The sequence below is a fragment of the Nannospalax galili genome, unplaced genomic scaffold (assembly GCF_000622305.1).
Source record: "Nannospalax galili isolate Female #2095 unplaced genomic scaffold, S.galili_v1.0 scaffold189, whole genome shotgun sequence".
In the NCBI taxonomy this organism is placed as follows: Eukaryota; Metazoa; Chordata; class Mammalia; order Rodentia; family Spalacidae; genus Nannospalax; species Nannospalax galili.
Window position 1 is genome coordinate 9,542,240 of NW_008360331.1, and position 17,102 is coordinate 9,559,341.

At 37.5% G+C, this 17,102-nt stretch overlaps 1 protein-coding gene across 8 annotated transcripts in view; it reads right to left on the reverse strand.

Annotated features, from left to right (window-relative positions):
* Positions 1 to 17,102, reverse strand: part of Bmpr1b (bone morphogenetic protein receptor type 1B) — a 296,248-nt gene that overhangs the window by 172,858 nt on the left and 106,288 nt on the right. The window lies entirely within an intron of this gene.

The following is a 17,102-nucleotide window of genomic DNA, read 5'->3' on the forward strand; positions in this document are numbered from 1 at the left end:
CTTGTCTGGAGAAATATAACTTTCCTCAAGCAGGTGGAGAGAAGGGGCTGGGAGGGGTGAAAAACAAGAAAGGAATACTGCCTTTGTTCAGTCCAAACAACTCAATCTCCAACCTTTATATAAAAGTCAGACCTAAATGCCATTCAATTAAGCTTTATGAAACTTAATTACTACGTTATGAATGACCAAAAACATAGGAAAGCAGTTTTGTAATTGTTTTAATATTGCTTCTTATTAAAAAGCCTGCAGGGAATGAGTAATTGGCCACAGAGAAAACTTTTGACTTAAATTCACTTCCAGAATGATAGAAATGCATTGGAATGTCTAATATTAAGCAGATAAATTATGTATTTGGTGAAAGAAACCAAAACGTAATCTAAAAATTATGTGAATCAACATGCTATATTAACTTCTAGATTTACAAGCACGACAATTTAAATTATTTTATTTTGGTCTTTTAGATTAAGGACAAAGCAAGCTGTTCCACTATGTGGACTGTAGATAACATAACTATGATGCCTATTATCTCTTTATACTGTCTATATATCTATTACATAACATTCACAATATAAATGATTAGAAAATATATCATGCGATATTTTTATGTTTTTGCCAAGGATAATCATTTGTTTGCTTTATCAAAAATTTATCTTTTGATTAAATCAAAGGTGAAATAAACTGGCCCTGAATGTTACAGACCCACCCTACCCAGGCTATTACTTCATCCAAGGTCATGAGGCAACTCAGTAGCAGAACCAAAACTAGAGTCCTTGCCCTACTACCAAGGGCTGGGCAGTTTCTGTGGACAGTGATCCCAAAACTCATCTTCAGCTTCATCTCTGTGTGAGAGTTTACTGAAAGCCTTACCCTCAAACACAAACATTACTGAATAAAATTAACTAATGTAAAAGCAAAAACTGCATAATTTAAAGGCTTAAAATGTCATGTACAACAATGAACTTTCAACAACTCAAATTCATCTTTCTTGTTTAATTCAGTAATTATTATTTTCAGTAAGTTAATTCATATCTAGGAAAGACTTACAGCTAGATACCGAAGAGGACAAGCCCTTGCTCCCAAAGGTCTTATAATCTAAATTGGAGGAGTGGTTAACTGCAAAACCATACATGATTAGTTAAGGAAAAGGAGAAGAGGACAGTGAGGGAACGGGAGAGATGAGCACTCAAGCCAGTGTGAACTACAACAGGTGTTTCTCAAGTAAGACTTCAAGATCTTTGAGGAAAAAAACAGAAGATCCCTAAGGCAAAAAGAGAATAACATAATCATGATGGGCAAGAACAAGCACGGCAGGTACACAGAATTGCAAAGATTCTTTTCAGGACACAAGCATATGAGATAGTTAGGGGAAAAAAACCAGGGCTCAAAAATGAGGATGTGAGGGATTACAGAAGCCAGGTTAACAACCTTGGAATTTATAAAGATGATAGGCTTCAAGTCTTCAAATAATTTTCACAGACTAGTAAAAGAATTTTGAAAAATTATGCAATCCTCACACATTTACCAAGCTAATAGCTGTAATTTTTCAGCTATAACAAAATGAGTACTTGCAAAGAATTTCATTTCTACTTGGCTACAAATATTGACATTTAAAAATAAAATTTACCAACAATTTTGTAAGAGTTTTAAAATTTTATGTACATAAGTATTTTTTTTTTCTGCATGTATCTATGTGTACCAAGTGACTGCCTGATACAGGCCATAGGGGGATGTCAGATCATGAACCTGGAGTTACAGGTGTGTGTGAGCAGGCATGCAAGTGCTCTTAATCGCTGAGCCAACTCTCTAACCATTTGTCAACTATTCTAAAAACATTTAATGCAAGCTCAATCCGTTGTAATTTAAGATAACCATTATTTATTAGAAATATAAAAACAAATTTTGTTTTATATTTAATTTCGTTGACTTTTTATCCATCTTACTTCTTTGTAGAATTTTTGTGAAACATGTCTTCTAGTGAAAAGTCTTTCATTGTCCTAGTATACGTCTCTGCAATAAAATTTAATATATTAACTGATGAAATATTCTATGATTTGGGGGCAACACATCATAATTGGGATTTATGATGCTTAAGGGTGTGTCTTTCTTTTACAAGATAAAATGCTGTCATTCATAAAGCACAGCTCTTAGCAAGATCAGTCATAATAGAGCATGTGGATGTTGAAAATCTGAACAATGACTCCACTACAAATCTCCATTAATTGCTAAGCAAAAAGAATCAGTCTGTAAAGGCTCCACATCATATGATTCCAGCTGCACAGCATTCTGGGACAGGAACACAAAGATAGTCAAAAGTTCCAGGAATTACAGAGTTATTGAGGGGAGAAGTGGAGACCCCAAGGAGGATTTGTAAGGTAGCATAACTACTCAGAATGCTGTTGTAATGCTGGAAGAGTGACATGCATTTGACAAAACCTATAGGATTTTACCACACAAAGAATGAACACTGGGGCTGGAGAGATGGCTCAGTCCTTAAGAATAATACTCTTGGAGAGTTGGTCCCTAGAGCCCATGTCAGGCAGCTCATAACTGCCTGTAACTGGTGCTCCAGAGGGATCCAATGTCTCTGACTTCTGCAGGCACCAGCCCTCAAATGAACACACACACACACACACACCATTTAAGATAAAATAAATCATTAAGAAAAAGAATGAATACACATGTAAACTATAAACTTAGTGAAGTCTCTTCTCTGTCTTCTTGGTATATATGGCCAAGAGGGGGTATTATTATTTATCGGGCAATTACTGTCTAACCAGAGATTTAGAAGTATACTAATATCAAAAGTAGCCTTGACTGAAGCTGATGCTTTGACCATTTTTGTTTTGTTTTGGATTTTTTTTTTTTTTTTGAGACAGGATCTCCCTGTAGCCCCAGCTGGCCTGGAATTCATTATGTAGACCTGGCTGGCCTCAATCTCATAGAGATCTACCTGCCTCTGCCACCATACCCAGCATCACTTTTAAGATAAAGAAAATGAGTTCACAGGTGGCCTGTCTATGTCCCAGTTGCAGAACTGGGATTGAATCCGTGTCTGTCTGACTGGACTATAATATTATATACTGTCTTGATATCAGTCAGTTTAACAGAAGTAGAGTCTGCCCAGGCAAAGCAGGGGGCAGAGCACTATCTTTGTATGACAGAAGAAACCAAAAGCACCTTCTGAACTTCTCTCAATGAACTAATGGAATTTTAATATTGAGTACTGAATAGCAAATAGCAAGGACTAACAATTAGTGGAAAACATATGAAGAACATAAATGCCTGTTCTTCTACTTGCCTGAAGGATAAAAGGCATACGGAAAGTCAAGAGTAGCTTTTCTTGGGCAGCTGGTCTTTGACAAATTAGAAGTTATAGAAAAAGGAACAACTTCAGAACAGAATGCTGGGGGACAAAAAAGCAGTTTTAGTTTTAGATACAATGAACTTGCCGTATATGTTCCGAGTCTGAGTGAATATGTTTAACAGGCACTTAAATATGCTGGTCTATGGTATAGGAAAATGTCTGTTCTTGCTTTCCTGCCCCAGACACTGTCAGCATACGGTCTCAAGTCAAAAGCTTAAGAAGTTGATTAAAACACCACCCAGATCCTATATTCATCTTCTAATTAAAACCTGTGCTGTTCCTCATTTTACTAAAGCAAAGCTGAAGTCCTCAGAGTGGTTGGGAAAGTCCTTCAATCTTCCTCCACATTATGCCTCAGACAGTGACAATTACAACACTTCCGGATGTCAGCTCCAGCTCACACATTCTCGTCTTTCCTTACATTCGTCTTTCCTTACATGCACCTAACAGGTTTGCCCTTGATATCCTTCTGTTTGCTGTTGCAATTTTCCTGTGCTCTTCCCATAGACATCTTCCCAGTAAAGCCCATCACCACATTACTGCCTAAAATAGGCATCCATCTCCGCAATAGAAAGTGGACTCAGAAGCAGCATAGATTTTACGTGTCTAAACTGGGTCTTGAAGGCAATAAATGCACAGCAAGTATTTGCTGGATAAATGACTGAAAAAGACATTGGTGCTCTGTAGTCTAACAGTCATGAGACCTCTGAGAGTTAGTATGTATAATGAGAAGTCATCCAAAATCTGCATCTCAAAGGCTGTCCCAGAGAAGGGAACTCACACAAAAGAGAGTGAGAAAGGGGCTCACAAGACAGAATATTAAAGAGGGAGCAGTCAGCAAGGCCAAGAGCTTTCCAAAGATCCAACATGGCAGGGGCTGAAAAGAGTCCATGACACATAGCATTCAGAGAGGTTCATGACACTGGAAACACGGGCATGTAAAATGCCAAAGTGTCAACCCATGCTTAGGGATTGTCTGTGAGCTAAGAAATAGTAAAAGAGAAATCAATGGCGCCTAAGCTGTTTCCCCAGGAATGGAAGTTCAGCATAGAAAGTCAGACAAGAGCAAAGTTATTTTTTCAAAAGGTTTGGAAAACAGAAAGAAAGATGGTATAATGTTTTACAACAGCAAGCACAACAAAACCAGACACTTACTGCGAGGTAGATGCCAAGTCTGTGCTCTGAAATCAAAGTGACCAGTTTTTCTTTCTGTTTCTCAAGGTGGATTTTAAACCGTATTTGTGCTTTTGTTTGCTCATTAATAAACTGGGTTTGCTATTGTGTGTGAATCACTGAAGATCAGGATGAACTTCATTTCATTGTAGAATAGTGTTCTGGGGTGTGGGTATGCCAAGGTTTACCTATCCATTCCTTAGGTGATGAACTTCTGAGTTGAAGTCCACTTAGGGACCATTAGGAGCAAGGCTATTATGAACATCAGGTACCTGCTTCCATTACACTGGGGTAAATACCAGGATTGAAACTGCTGAGGAATAACTTCATTTTCTGTTCTAAATTTTTAAATATTTGTCAAACTGTCTTCTAAACAGGCTGTACCATTTCACAGCACGATCAGCAAATATACAAAGCTTCCAATTTCTCCACATCCTTAAAAGACCTGTAGTTTTCTCCCTTTTTGCATAATGAAACAAGTAAATCTCAAGTCCAGCATCATTGTACCTGCTAGAGCTATAAAGATGTAGAAAATATAGAAACAAATCAAGCTTCAAATGTATTTCCGTGGGCTCAACAAAGCTGTACTTTGCATAGATGCAACACTCACTTGTTAACTAAATAAATTAAAAGACTAATCAAAGATTATATAATTGGATTTTATTATTCTGTTTTTAAACTAAATTTTAATTTTTACACAGTGTCAACACAATCTGTTTAATAAAGGAGAGAATTTAATGAAACGCTTCGTCGAAAAATTTCATCTTTCCCATTGCCCTCCTCCCATTCCCCTAAGGGGGTGTAAAGATGATTAAGATGTTCTATATGAAATACACAAAAATTCAATAAAAAATATTTTAAAAAAGAAAAAAGTGTCATTTTTGTATGGTAGTTAAATTTTTGTAAATAACACAATCTTTGAAAAAGAAAACAATTACAGAGAAAATAAGTTATTACTCTTCTCCAGTATTATAATGAGCTACACTGGTATTTTTAGTTTGCTGATAAACTAAATATCAGATGTTAGAGAACTAGAATTATCTGGTTATATTAATGCTTTAATGCTTCCTTGAAGTTAGAAGCTAAAAATCAAAAGCTGAACAGTGAATAATTTAGACATTTTCTAATGACAAATTTAATCAGATATGAACACTACAAATTTATCTCACCCTATAAAGGAATGAAACATGCCTCAGGGTAAATGGGTAAAGCAGAATGTTGGTAATCCAGGTTTATAGTCATTTTTCACCTAAGGGAGTGTGTAACTTTCAGCATAAATGACAGGAAGAAGAAAAGTGACTTACAATATGCCTGGCTAAAGGTAGACTACGGACTGTGTTCTCCTTCCCCCTTCCTTTGGGGGCTATTATTAGTCATATCATATACACAGTGACTTACCTTTAACTCTAAGGTTCTTTGTTCTCAAGTAATAAATACTTAGGACTCCCAAGACCCCACAGGAAAGTCACACGTAAGTCTACTAACCTTTACTGTGCCACTTTATTTGAGTACTTCCCCATTATGAGTTTTAGAAATATTGACTGCACAATTAATAAATAGGCCATTTGTTCTTTTCAACTGGAACAATGTAGTTCATAAATGGAGAAGAAAGAACATACTAAACAAGCAAGTCACAGCAAAGAATGTGTGGCCTTTTCAACTTTTATATGAAATAACACCAAACTAATGCCAAACTAAACTAAAACACCTTATCATTTATGAATAGATATTGGAAAGAACAAACAACCAGGACCAATAATAATGCTCAATGGCATTTAATGAAATAAATTTATAATGGTGAAAAGCATCAGAAATAGCAAATTATTGTCATGCAGTAGTTGTTGCTAAGCAGGTATATTAAACCTCTAATTTCCCTTCATGTTTATCAACCATACCTGAGTTTCAATCTGGGACAAAATTTCCAGTTTTTCTTCTAGAGCTATGTATCTATTTGTATGGACAATCTCAGTAAGTATTGTTTAACATAGTGAACACATAGTTGTAATATAATTTCGAGCACGTCCCATTTTAAAAGTTTATAATTATTAAAATTATCATTTACCCTGAAGTAAACATTTCAGAAAAAAATCTATTAAGATTATTCCCCACTAATTCAACATTGTCTACTGCCATTCCAAAATAGAAAATCGATTAAGTCTTTGACGATATGAACCTAAGAAACAGTATTGAATGCCAACGGGCTGAGGTCCTGTGCTGCTTGTGACCTGGCTTATCACGCAGCTATTTTGTTTCATCATAAAGATGCAGCTCATTTCTTAATATCTCTTTCTTTTTAAAAATATATGTTTGTTTATTTGTTTTTGATGCTGTTTTTAAGACAAGGTCTCCTTGTAGCCCCAGTTGTCCTGGAACTCACTATGTAGACCAGGCTGGCCTCAATCACATAGATATCGGCCTGCCTCTGCTTCCCAAGTGCTGGAATTAAAGGTGTGCCCCACCATATCCAGTCTAATGCAATTAATTTTATTTTTTAACTATGTCTATGTATGTGTGGGTATGTGCACATGAGTACAGGAGCCATGGAAACCAGATGTGTCAGATTCTCTGGAGCAGGAGTTACAGGTGATTGTGAATTGCCCTTTGTGGGTGCTGAGAACCAAACTCGGGTTCTCTACAAGGGCAGTATGAGTCTTATCTCCAGTCTCAATATTGGTTCCTTTGAAAATGACTTATCTGAAGATCTTTTTATTTATTTACATGCCTATAATTAGCAATGTACCAAAAATCTGTACTGTGTTTTATAAGGAAGTGGAATAGCAATCAGGAACAGTGACTGTCTTTTCCAACACACTGGGTTGGTCCCAGAGGTCATCTTGAAGTTCTCCATAGCAAGGGACATCAGATCACTGCAGAGAAGAAAAGATGGAAGCATAAACCAAGCTAGCCATTCCTCCCTCGGGATGGAAAGGGGGAATCCTAGCCAAGGAGGAGGCAGCAACAACCACTCAAGGTTAGCAGTGAGGGCAGGTAATGATTTCCTACCAGATTATGCCTTTAAAAAATTATTTATTAATCATCTGGCGGTACCTCATAAAAATATCGCTGGATGATTAATTCAACTAGGTGGTGAAAATGGGAACATAAATTAAGTCTAATAGTTCATGAAAGAAAACAAAAACAACATAGCTTATCTTACTACTCCATGATAAGCATGGTTTCGGATGGAGGGTTTTACATTTTGCAGCTGAAGAACATCATCATTCATTTCAAGATCAGCTTTTTCTAATCAAAATATATTTTTAAAAATGGTGAGGAAATAAGAAAAAGAAGAGAAAACCAATTTCTACCGAAAGGAATGAGACAAACATTCATTTTATTAGATGTCCATACAAATGTATTTGCTTTTGCTAGCTGTCCTGATGGCAGAAGCTGAAATTCTCTTGAACTGTGGGGTCACAATGACTAAGAAATGATGACAAGACTAAAACCTGGGAAAAAAAGCATAGAACCATCCTGGAGTTCTGTATGTCTTTAGAGTTGTATATGTCATGTATAATATAATATATTTGCAAACTAACTAGACTGTGAAGTACTGAAGTCACCTTTTCAGTTTTTAAAGCACTTATAACACACTTTGGAAGCGTTCATTAGACACCTTTGAGATAGAGGAAGATGATGGAGAAATGCATTTGAATCTTCTTCCTCCTTGGCCTGGCTTCATTTGGTGTTAGGACTTAACCAAGCAAGAACAGTATGGACACGGCTGAGGACAGTGGGTAAAGCATCACATGTAAGCATAAAGATCATGCTTGCATGTTTATATTTCCATGAAGCAACTAAAGAGACAAATAGATGATAATAAACAGCACAACATGTTAGTAAGCAGCCTGTTCATGTTTTTATTTTGTTTTATAAGCAATCACTGAACCAAAATAATTATTTAATATAAACATTTGTATTTGGAAAAACATATACACACTGCTACTCACACTTGACATTTTCAAAACATAAGTACAGAGTATGACAGACTAATTACAAATTTGGGAACCTCAAAATATGTTGTTAGGTAAATCAATCCATGTTTATGAGATAAGACCTTCACTGTTATTGGCCAAGTCCAAGTGCCATGTGCAAATCTCATAATTCACAATTACATATCACTTCATGTGTTTAAGAGGTGTTTCTGCCTAAATTATTCTATTTGATGCTTAGTACAAGCCTACTGCATTGTATCTCTACTTCATAAATAAAGAAATTGAAGTTCAAAGAAGGTAAGCCAATAACCCAGGGTTTGAAAGAAACTCTAAACTCGGGTCATCTCATGTTAAGTGCTGAGTTCTTATCAGTAAATCTTCCAGTAATATTGTAGGAAAATGTCTCAGTAGATATTATTTTCCTATGGGTAAAATATTAACTTTTAGGAAAAAGAATGAAATACTGACAATTCGAAGCATATTTATCTTGATACTGGTAACACACACACACACGTGCACACACATGTATAAATGTGAAGCTCTTAGTTTCTTCAGTGTTGATTAATAATTGTGCTATTAATTTGTTAGTCTAAAATGTCATGCAGATCTTAGAATTCTACTTCTGCTGTTCCTATTTCCAATTAGAAATGAAAAAGTCAAGATTCTGGAACCTTTTGGAATCTCTCTGTGCTTTCCCTATTTCTTTCCTCGCTTTGTATTGCTACTAAAATCCAGACTTTTCTTTCACATATCTTAACTACTGAAATGATCCCAAGCTACGTCTCTCCATCTCCAGTTCCCTTCTCCTTCATCAGTCTCTGTACTGTCATTCTGTCCCCTCTTGCTGACAACAGACTTCAAAGTTGTCAGCATGGAAAATAGGCCTGTCCCTGACCATGACTGGGCCCTACCCTTTCAGCCTCAATTCTCTCATGGCCATAATACAAATTTCATGTTACACCCTAGCACTCCAAGGCATACGTTCACTAGAAACGCCATGTGTGATACTTCCACCATTCTCTGCCTCTGTATAGAAGGACCTTTTAGAATGTTGGCAAATGATTGCTGCCAGGTAACGAAGAACTGATCTTCCTAAAACAAGAGACTCTAGATAGACTGACTAGACTTAGTGGACAGACTTGCTCTGGGAAATGGCTGGGGACACTGACAATTCATTGGGCCTTAACAGGGATGACCGAGTATATGGGCTCCAGTGGCAGGGGGGGTGGTCCGCTATGGGAGGTGCCAGTGGGGACGGAGGTATAAAGATGATTAAGATTGTTTGAGCTGTTCTATATGAAATACAAAAAAAAATCAATTAAAAAAAGAAGAAGAAAAAAAGAAGGGAAAAAAGAAGAACCTTTTAGCAATCTCCTAAATTTCTAGGGGGTATGTATATCTTAAGCCAGAACAAGACTAGATTCAAATATGTATGAACTCAGATTCAAATTAAAAGAAAAATTCCTTGGATGCTGGGCCTTTCTTATTAAGGCTTCTTTCTTTCCTTAAGAAATGTGACAAATGGCTTGGCTTGCACTGGTAGTATTTCCTCCTTAAAACCAAAGGGAAAAGCTCATATACCTCACAGACTTCCAGCAGTAAAGTTTTCACATCACCATGCTCTGAGTCTGTGGGACCTGAGAGCATTTCCATTCTGAGTACCCACTTCTTCTTAATTTTTAACACCTTTGTAGTAAAAAAATAAGGCAAAAATGAATCCATTTCAGCTGCATGACAGTATCAGGTAAAATTATGTATAACAGGGCTTCTAAGATTTCGAAGCAGAATACGAACCTCTGGGATAATCCTAAGTAGTATTTAAGTGCTCAAATTATGATTGCTGTACCTAGGAGCAAACAGAACATCTTTACAGAGAAGTTTAAATATTGATGTGTCCAAAGATTGCTGCTTTTTCTTTTAGGTAGATCAACAAAGATAAAAGTACACTGCTGAAAGTTATCATTGGGTTTATGAGCAATCAATATCAATTAAAAGCAACATTTTAAAATACGTGTCAGGTGTTACTGGAAATGCATCTGTCTGAATAGCAGTTATTGAAAAGTTTGTCAAAAAGAGTAAATAATGTATAAAAAGTCCCAAGTGAGTGATGAAAACTTGTTCAGATGACAAGCCGCCTATCAGTCTGAAGCAATACTCAGACTCATTGGCACCAACATTGTTTTCTTAATTTCCTAAGAGTGCATAACATCACACTTCACTCTTTGGCTTAGGATCCCGGCTTTATTGCTTTGTACTATTAAAAACTACTTTGACTTACTTATATTCCCAACAATCCATTTTGTAATTTTAATCGCCAGTTCTAATGCTTCTTATGAAATATTTTGTACTTATTTTATGCTTGCATTCAACCAACACTGCTGAATACCTGGAATGGACTTGGCCACACAGATACAGTTTCCTCTTCTCGGTGAGGCTGCTAAAGGAGGTAGATGGGTGAACAGACCCCAGCAATGGCCATGATGCAAGCAAACACACAGCACAGAAAAGAACAGCTTGCTGCAGACAGAGCTCAGTGATAGCTTTTTGGAGGAGAAGGTATACCTGAATTCTTAAAATTGTATAAGTTAACCAAAAAGACAGGAAAATATCAAATGTGGGACATGGTACAGGTGATGGTAAGACTCAAAATATAACTCAGGCTCAGCATCACTGCCTTAAGTTCCATTAATGGATTAACCATATTTCTAGGTTTCCTTCTTACCTGCCTGTTCACGTCTCACTCATTTTATTCTATATCTGTAATATTTGAAGTATGATTACTTATAACTTTATGGAGAGGTGAAAAAATACAATTAAGCATATTACATCCTTTTTCTAGCAGCATCTATGTTCATCTATTCAGAAAATATTTATTGACAACTGTGATGTTCCAGTTCACTATGGTGAACTTGATACCTCACTGACTATATTCCAGAAGAAAGAGAAAACCAATGAGTATGGTAATATCTCATAGCAAAACATGCAATAATGAAAGTGAAATGCAATAATACAATGCTGAGGGAAAGAAAGCTTCAAAAGCAGGTTGGGGTTAAGCAAAGCTTCACCCAATGCAGAGCCCTTGGAGGTCTGCAGAGGAGTCAGCTATGTAAAGATCTGAAGAAAGCACCTTCCAGAGGAACTGCTCCTGGATAGCTCTTTGGCTGAGAATCTCTGGTATTCAAATGACAAGACAAGTTGGGGATGGGGACAGATGACCACATGAAGAAGTTCAACACTTGGGGCTGAAAGATGAGATTGTTTCAGGTTAGTGGTTCTTAACTATGCAACACATTCAAACCATCTGGAAGGTTTTGACAAATGCAAATGTCTGAACCATATTCCAAAACGAGCGAATCCAGAGTCTCTGCAGCTAGAGTGAACATGAGCATTCTCTATAGCTCTCTAGAGATTCTGATGTGCAGCCTGGCTGAGGGACACTAATTTAGAATATAAAAAATTCAAATTTTAGCCTAATGACATACATAGCCACTGGAAGATAAAAGTATCACTTAAAATTTCCCTGAAGCACTGAATTATTTAAATTCTATCTAGACATTTAGTAAAATGGATCATTCTACCTTAGGAATACATTTCTTTAAAAAGCAAATTCTCCTTCAGAACAACAACAATAAAAGAAAAAAAAGCAGTTGTTGAAATGTTTTTCCCTAAAAGATCTAATAGTTTAGGTGAGAATTAGTTCTTTTTGAAATGCTCGATGCAGTTACGGCCCTTCTGATCCAGGCTTTTGTGCATGCTCTGTGTACACTTCTAGAACACACTGGCTTCTAACTTTGTATCTCTTGAGAAGAAAAAATACACAAAAATGGAGGGATAGATTTCGCTTTTTTCTTTTCTGTTTTAGAGCTGGGGCCTCAACATGCTGCCAAGGTTAGCCCTGCTCTCCTTGGCTCAAGCAAGTCATCCTGTCTCAGTCTCCCAAATATTTGGGACTACAGGTACACCATGGTGTCCAACATTCTTCTTTTTGATTATTCCTAACTGACCAGAGTAAATCCACCATGCGGTTTAGTACAGCAATCAAATACAGATTGTAGCCTAAGAAAAGACTATGATAAAATCCAATTTCACAGTGTATGGGCCCGTGAGGTTCCTCAGGGCAGCAGCTCCTGGGGCTCAGTTGTCAAATTAAAATATTGTAACTACTAGCCGGGCGTGGTGGTGCACACCTTTAGTCCCAGCACTCGGGAGGCAGAGGTAGGTGGATCTCTGTGAGCTCAAGGCCAACCTGGTCAACATAGCTAATTCCAGGTCAGCTGGAGCTACAGGGAGACCCTGTCTCAAAAAGACACACACACACACACACACACACACACACACACACACACACATATATATATATATGCAGAATATCAGGTAGGCTGCTGTGGTCATGTGTAAAGACATGCAAGCAATTGAGACCTCAGTTGCAACATCCCATCTAAATGAAGTTCTCATGGTTCACAGTCAAGAAATTCTGCCTAATGGCTCTTGATATGTTATGAGATTAATTTTAAGAATCATTGGGAAAATCTTCCAAAAGATAGTCAAATGTAGAAGTAGATTTTAGGAAGAGACATAATTTATCTTCATTTAAGAGGCATTTTCCCTCTTTTCTTAAGCAAAACTAGAGGTTCAATAGCTAGCCCGTCAAGACTATTACCATTCGTAAATTCTGCATGTCTACGAACTTGATAAAAGTTAAAGCATGTACCATCCACAATCATGAAGAAAGCATCAAATTTAAAATATCATTAAATGCTAAAAATATAAATTGACAAGATCTTTAAACTGCAAAATTTGAAAGTGGAAAGCTGTGATTTTAAGGGTTTTTCTTTTAACATAAAATGTGGCACATCAACATTTTACTAATTTTAGAGTTAATTTGCAGAGATTGGATATAAAGAATTGTGGGAGATATTTTAAGACAGCTATAACAATCTCTCCAGCCCAAACATTCTTACAGTGGGTCTTAAAAACCCACCCATATGGCGAGAGGGGGCACTTTGGTTCCTTTTCATTCAATCTGGGGGAGTTTATGACCATGGTGAATGTGACTTTCTCTGACTTCCAAAGCTAAATCATAAAATTTGATTCATGTCACACCTTACTCAACAGAATACATGTTCTGGAAAGTTTTAGCTACCACGTTAACAGCCTCATGTTCCAGAGGATATTATGCTGTTAGAAAGACCAAGCTACCAATGTGAAGAAACCCACCACTACCATAAGTAACAACATGACTGGACAGCCTCTTGTGGGTCCAACCTCTCCTTGTGCTGCCTGTAGATTATGTCAAAGGAAAGTGAATTTAGCAATAAATTCAGACCAACGATGTTGAAAATAGAGTATGTACTCCAGATATACAGCTAAGGAGAGGGGTGCTTGGCTTCCTACTGGTTAAGGTGTGGATAGATGTAGGGAAGTTAAAAATAAGCTGTATGTTTTCAGAAAAATTTAAAAGAACTATTTAAAAATAAAGACACAGCCAGGCATGGTAGCCCATGCCTTTAATCCCGGCACTCGGGAGGCAGAAGCAGGTGGATCTCTGTGAATTCAAGGCCAGCCTGGTCTACATAGTGAGTTACAGGACAGATGGGGCTACAGGGAGACCCTGTCTCAAAAAGACCAAAAATAAATTAATTAATTAAAAATAAATAAATAAATAAATAAAGACACAGTGTGCTGGGTTAAACATAAAACTTTTCTGTATCCTCTGTCATATCAGAAAATAAAAATGAGAGCAAGCATCAGAGAAGGAATAATTAGGCATCAGCAAAAAGACAAATAAAGGTAAGAAGGTAACTAGAAAAGTCTTTATTACCACTTAGGAATTTGAGAGCAGAGCCTCATACATGCTTTCATGCAGTTAAAATGTCTCCAATGACTCTTAAAAACACAGTAGCTGACTTTGCTAAACGGGTCCACTAAGAACCTTATTACTTCAGCATCCTCACAGGGAATCCTGGTCAACAGTGATTATCTCTCAATGCTGAGTTGTGTAGCTTTTTCCAATACAGAGAATGATAAATCACTGCATAAGAAGCCCTCAATGATTTTATAAGATCTTATATACTATTTAAAACTGAATGAAAACAAAGATAAAATAAAAGTTGGATCCCCAAATGCTTGTGCATAGCAAGAAAATGAAACTTATCAGTGGAAAACACACACCATGGTATTCTCAAAAAAGAATGATAACTCAAAGGACAGACCCTGGGGTACAGTGGAAGGTGCCAAATCACTAGGAACAATTTCCGGGGAAGGACAGAGACCCTGAGCAAACAGCAACATGACCATCAGGTCCCTGGACTACTATGGAATACAACAGTCCCTCCTTTTCTTCTTAGAACAGGAAAAACAGAACTTCCCCACAACTGCCCAGGATTAAATGTTGAATGTGAGAAAGGCAGTCAGTTCAAAGGTGTTCACAAAGACATCCAGCTCAAGGTTTGCAGTATTGACGAAGCTTCACTCCATCTGTGCCTAGATTTGACCTAGAACACAAGACCTTGGAGTGCAAATAATGAAATAAGACTTGGTGGATATGAGGGCAGAAGTCAGGGTACTTTCTATGCAAGAGAGCTGCAAGTGGCTATGGTCAGAGGATGGGAGATGATGATTTTCAAATAATAGTGACTCTGCCATCCCACATGGTCTTACTGTGTGCTGTGGCACTCTACCACATGCATTCCCTCACCTGGAGTTCTTGATCATAGCATATTGTCTGATTTTGTAGACACATCACAGAACGCAAGGGCGTTCTCCTTGCTCACTCTACTGCTATTTCCTGAAACACTCAGCAACTGATTGCCTTGCTATAAGGAAACCCAAAATTAGCTCAGTGGACAGGACCAAGGTTCTATGAAAACCGAGAGATTCCAGACTAGCCTCCTAGCCCCCCTGCTCAATTCCAATCCTGATCCATGAGAAACCCTGACTGGAAGCAAACAGCCTGACCCTACACCAACTCCTAAACCACAGAAACGGTAAGACCACTGAACAATTATGGCTTTAAGCTATTATGCACTATAACAATCTGTTATATACCTAAAATTAATAACCAAATTAAGCTATAAATTGGTGCTTTGGGATCTGTGGGAAATGTCACAGAAACTGCCAAAAATCAGAATAGCCTGATAGAAAGTTTAAAAGGCAAAAAATAATTACAATGACATTATTGTGATAATTAATACTGACAATTAACTTGACAGGATCTAGAATCGCTATGAGACAAGTCTGGGCATGCCTGTGAGGGATTATCCAGACTGTCGTAACTGAGGTAGGAAGACCCACCCTAACAGTCAAATAAAAAGAAGACAGGGAGTTAAGCATGAATACACATCTTTTTCTGCTTATTGGCTGCACATACAAAGTGACCAGGTGCCTCAAGCTCCTGCCACCATGACTTTCCACCATGATGGACTAGCTCCTTGACCTTGTTACTCCACATCATAGCAACAAGACAATAGTTATTACAATTGTCTATTAATTTTCAAGTGAAATCATGAAGTAAAGCCAAACTAAGGTCTGGTATTACAATGATATGGGAGAAAAACAAACCACAATATAAAGTTCATATATGTTTACTAAATAACCTAAGCTTCAAGACGAGGACTTGAATGTCTGAAAATCCTTAAGGATTTTAGAGCAGACTGAGTAGGGCTGCACTTTTCCACACCAAGGCAGTGTCCTGCACACAATACTGATAGAGATGACAAGTCTCCCTCCTACACAGGATGGACTGCCAAAGCCCCACCCTGAAGAGACCAAGGGGTCCTCACAGCTTAATGACTTTTATGGCATGATTACCTTCTAGAAGCCTTCTGCCTCAGAAGCATACCGAAGGGCTTCAAACACTTCTGCTTCCTTTGTTTTGGCATTTGTCTGTATTTTTATTTATACCAATCAAAGTACAACTAGTAAAAACTGAATGCCTCTTCACGGTGCAGCCTTGTAATTCCAGTATGCAGGAGACTGAGTCAAGAGGACAGCAAGTTCCATGGCAGGCGTGACCTACATACTGAGAAGCTAGTTCAAAAAACAAACACAGAATGCAATGAAATGCAGGATGTTACTCCCAACCCTGCATAGTTTATTCTTAGCTGCTCAGTTACTAAGTATCAATAAGCAGGTGAAGTGTGTACACAGAATGGGGGAAGCAGGCAATTGTGTTTTCATGAATTAGCAGACACCCCATTTCTTCATGCTTTCTCCACTTTCTCCATTTCCTGCCTATACCAGCAAAAAAAAAAAAAAAGGCTCAGCGGTTAAGAACAGTGACTGTTCTTGCAGAAGACCCAGGTTTGAAACCCAGAACCCACATGGCAGCTAACAACTGTCCGTAACTCCAGTTCCAGGGGATCCGACAGCCTCTTCTGTCCTCCGCAGGCATTGCAAGACATGGGTACACCTACCTACATGCAGGCATAACACTCATACACATAAAATAAAAATGCTAAATAAAATTAAAAAAAATAAAATAAAATACAAGCTCTATTCTGAAGAAAGTTTCAGCATAGCAGGGAAATTGACTTAACTGGCAGAAAAGGAATTACAAAGATAATGAAGCCGAGCTGTGGTATAGACCACCTACATTAGATATTCACTTGGGCCTTAGAGAAGATGTGCAA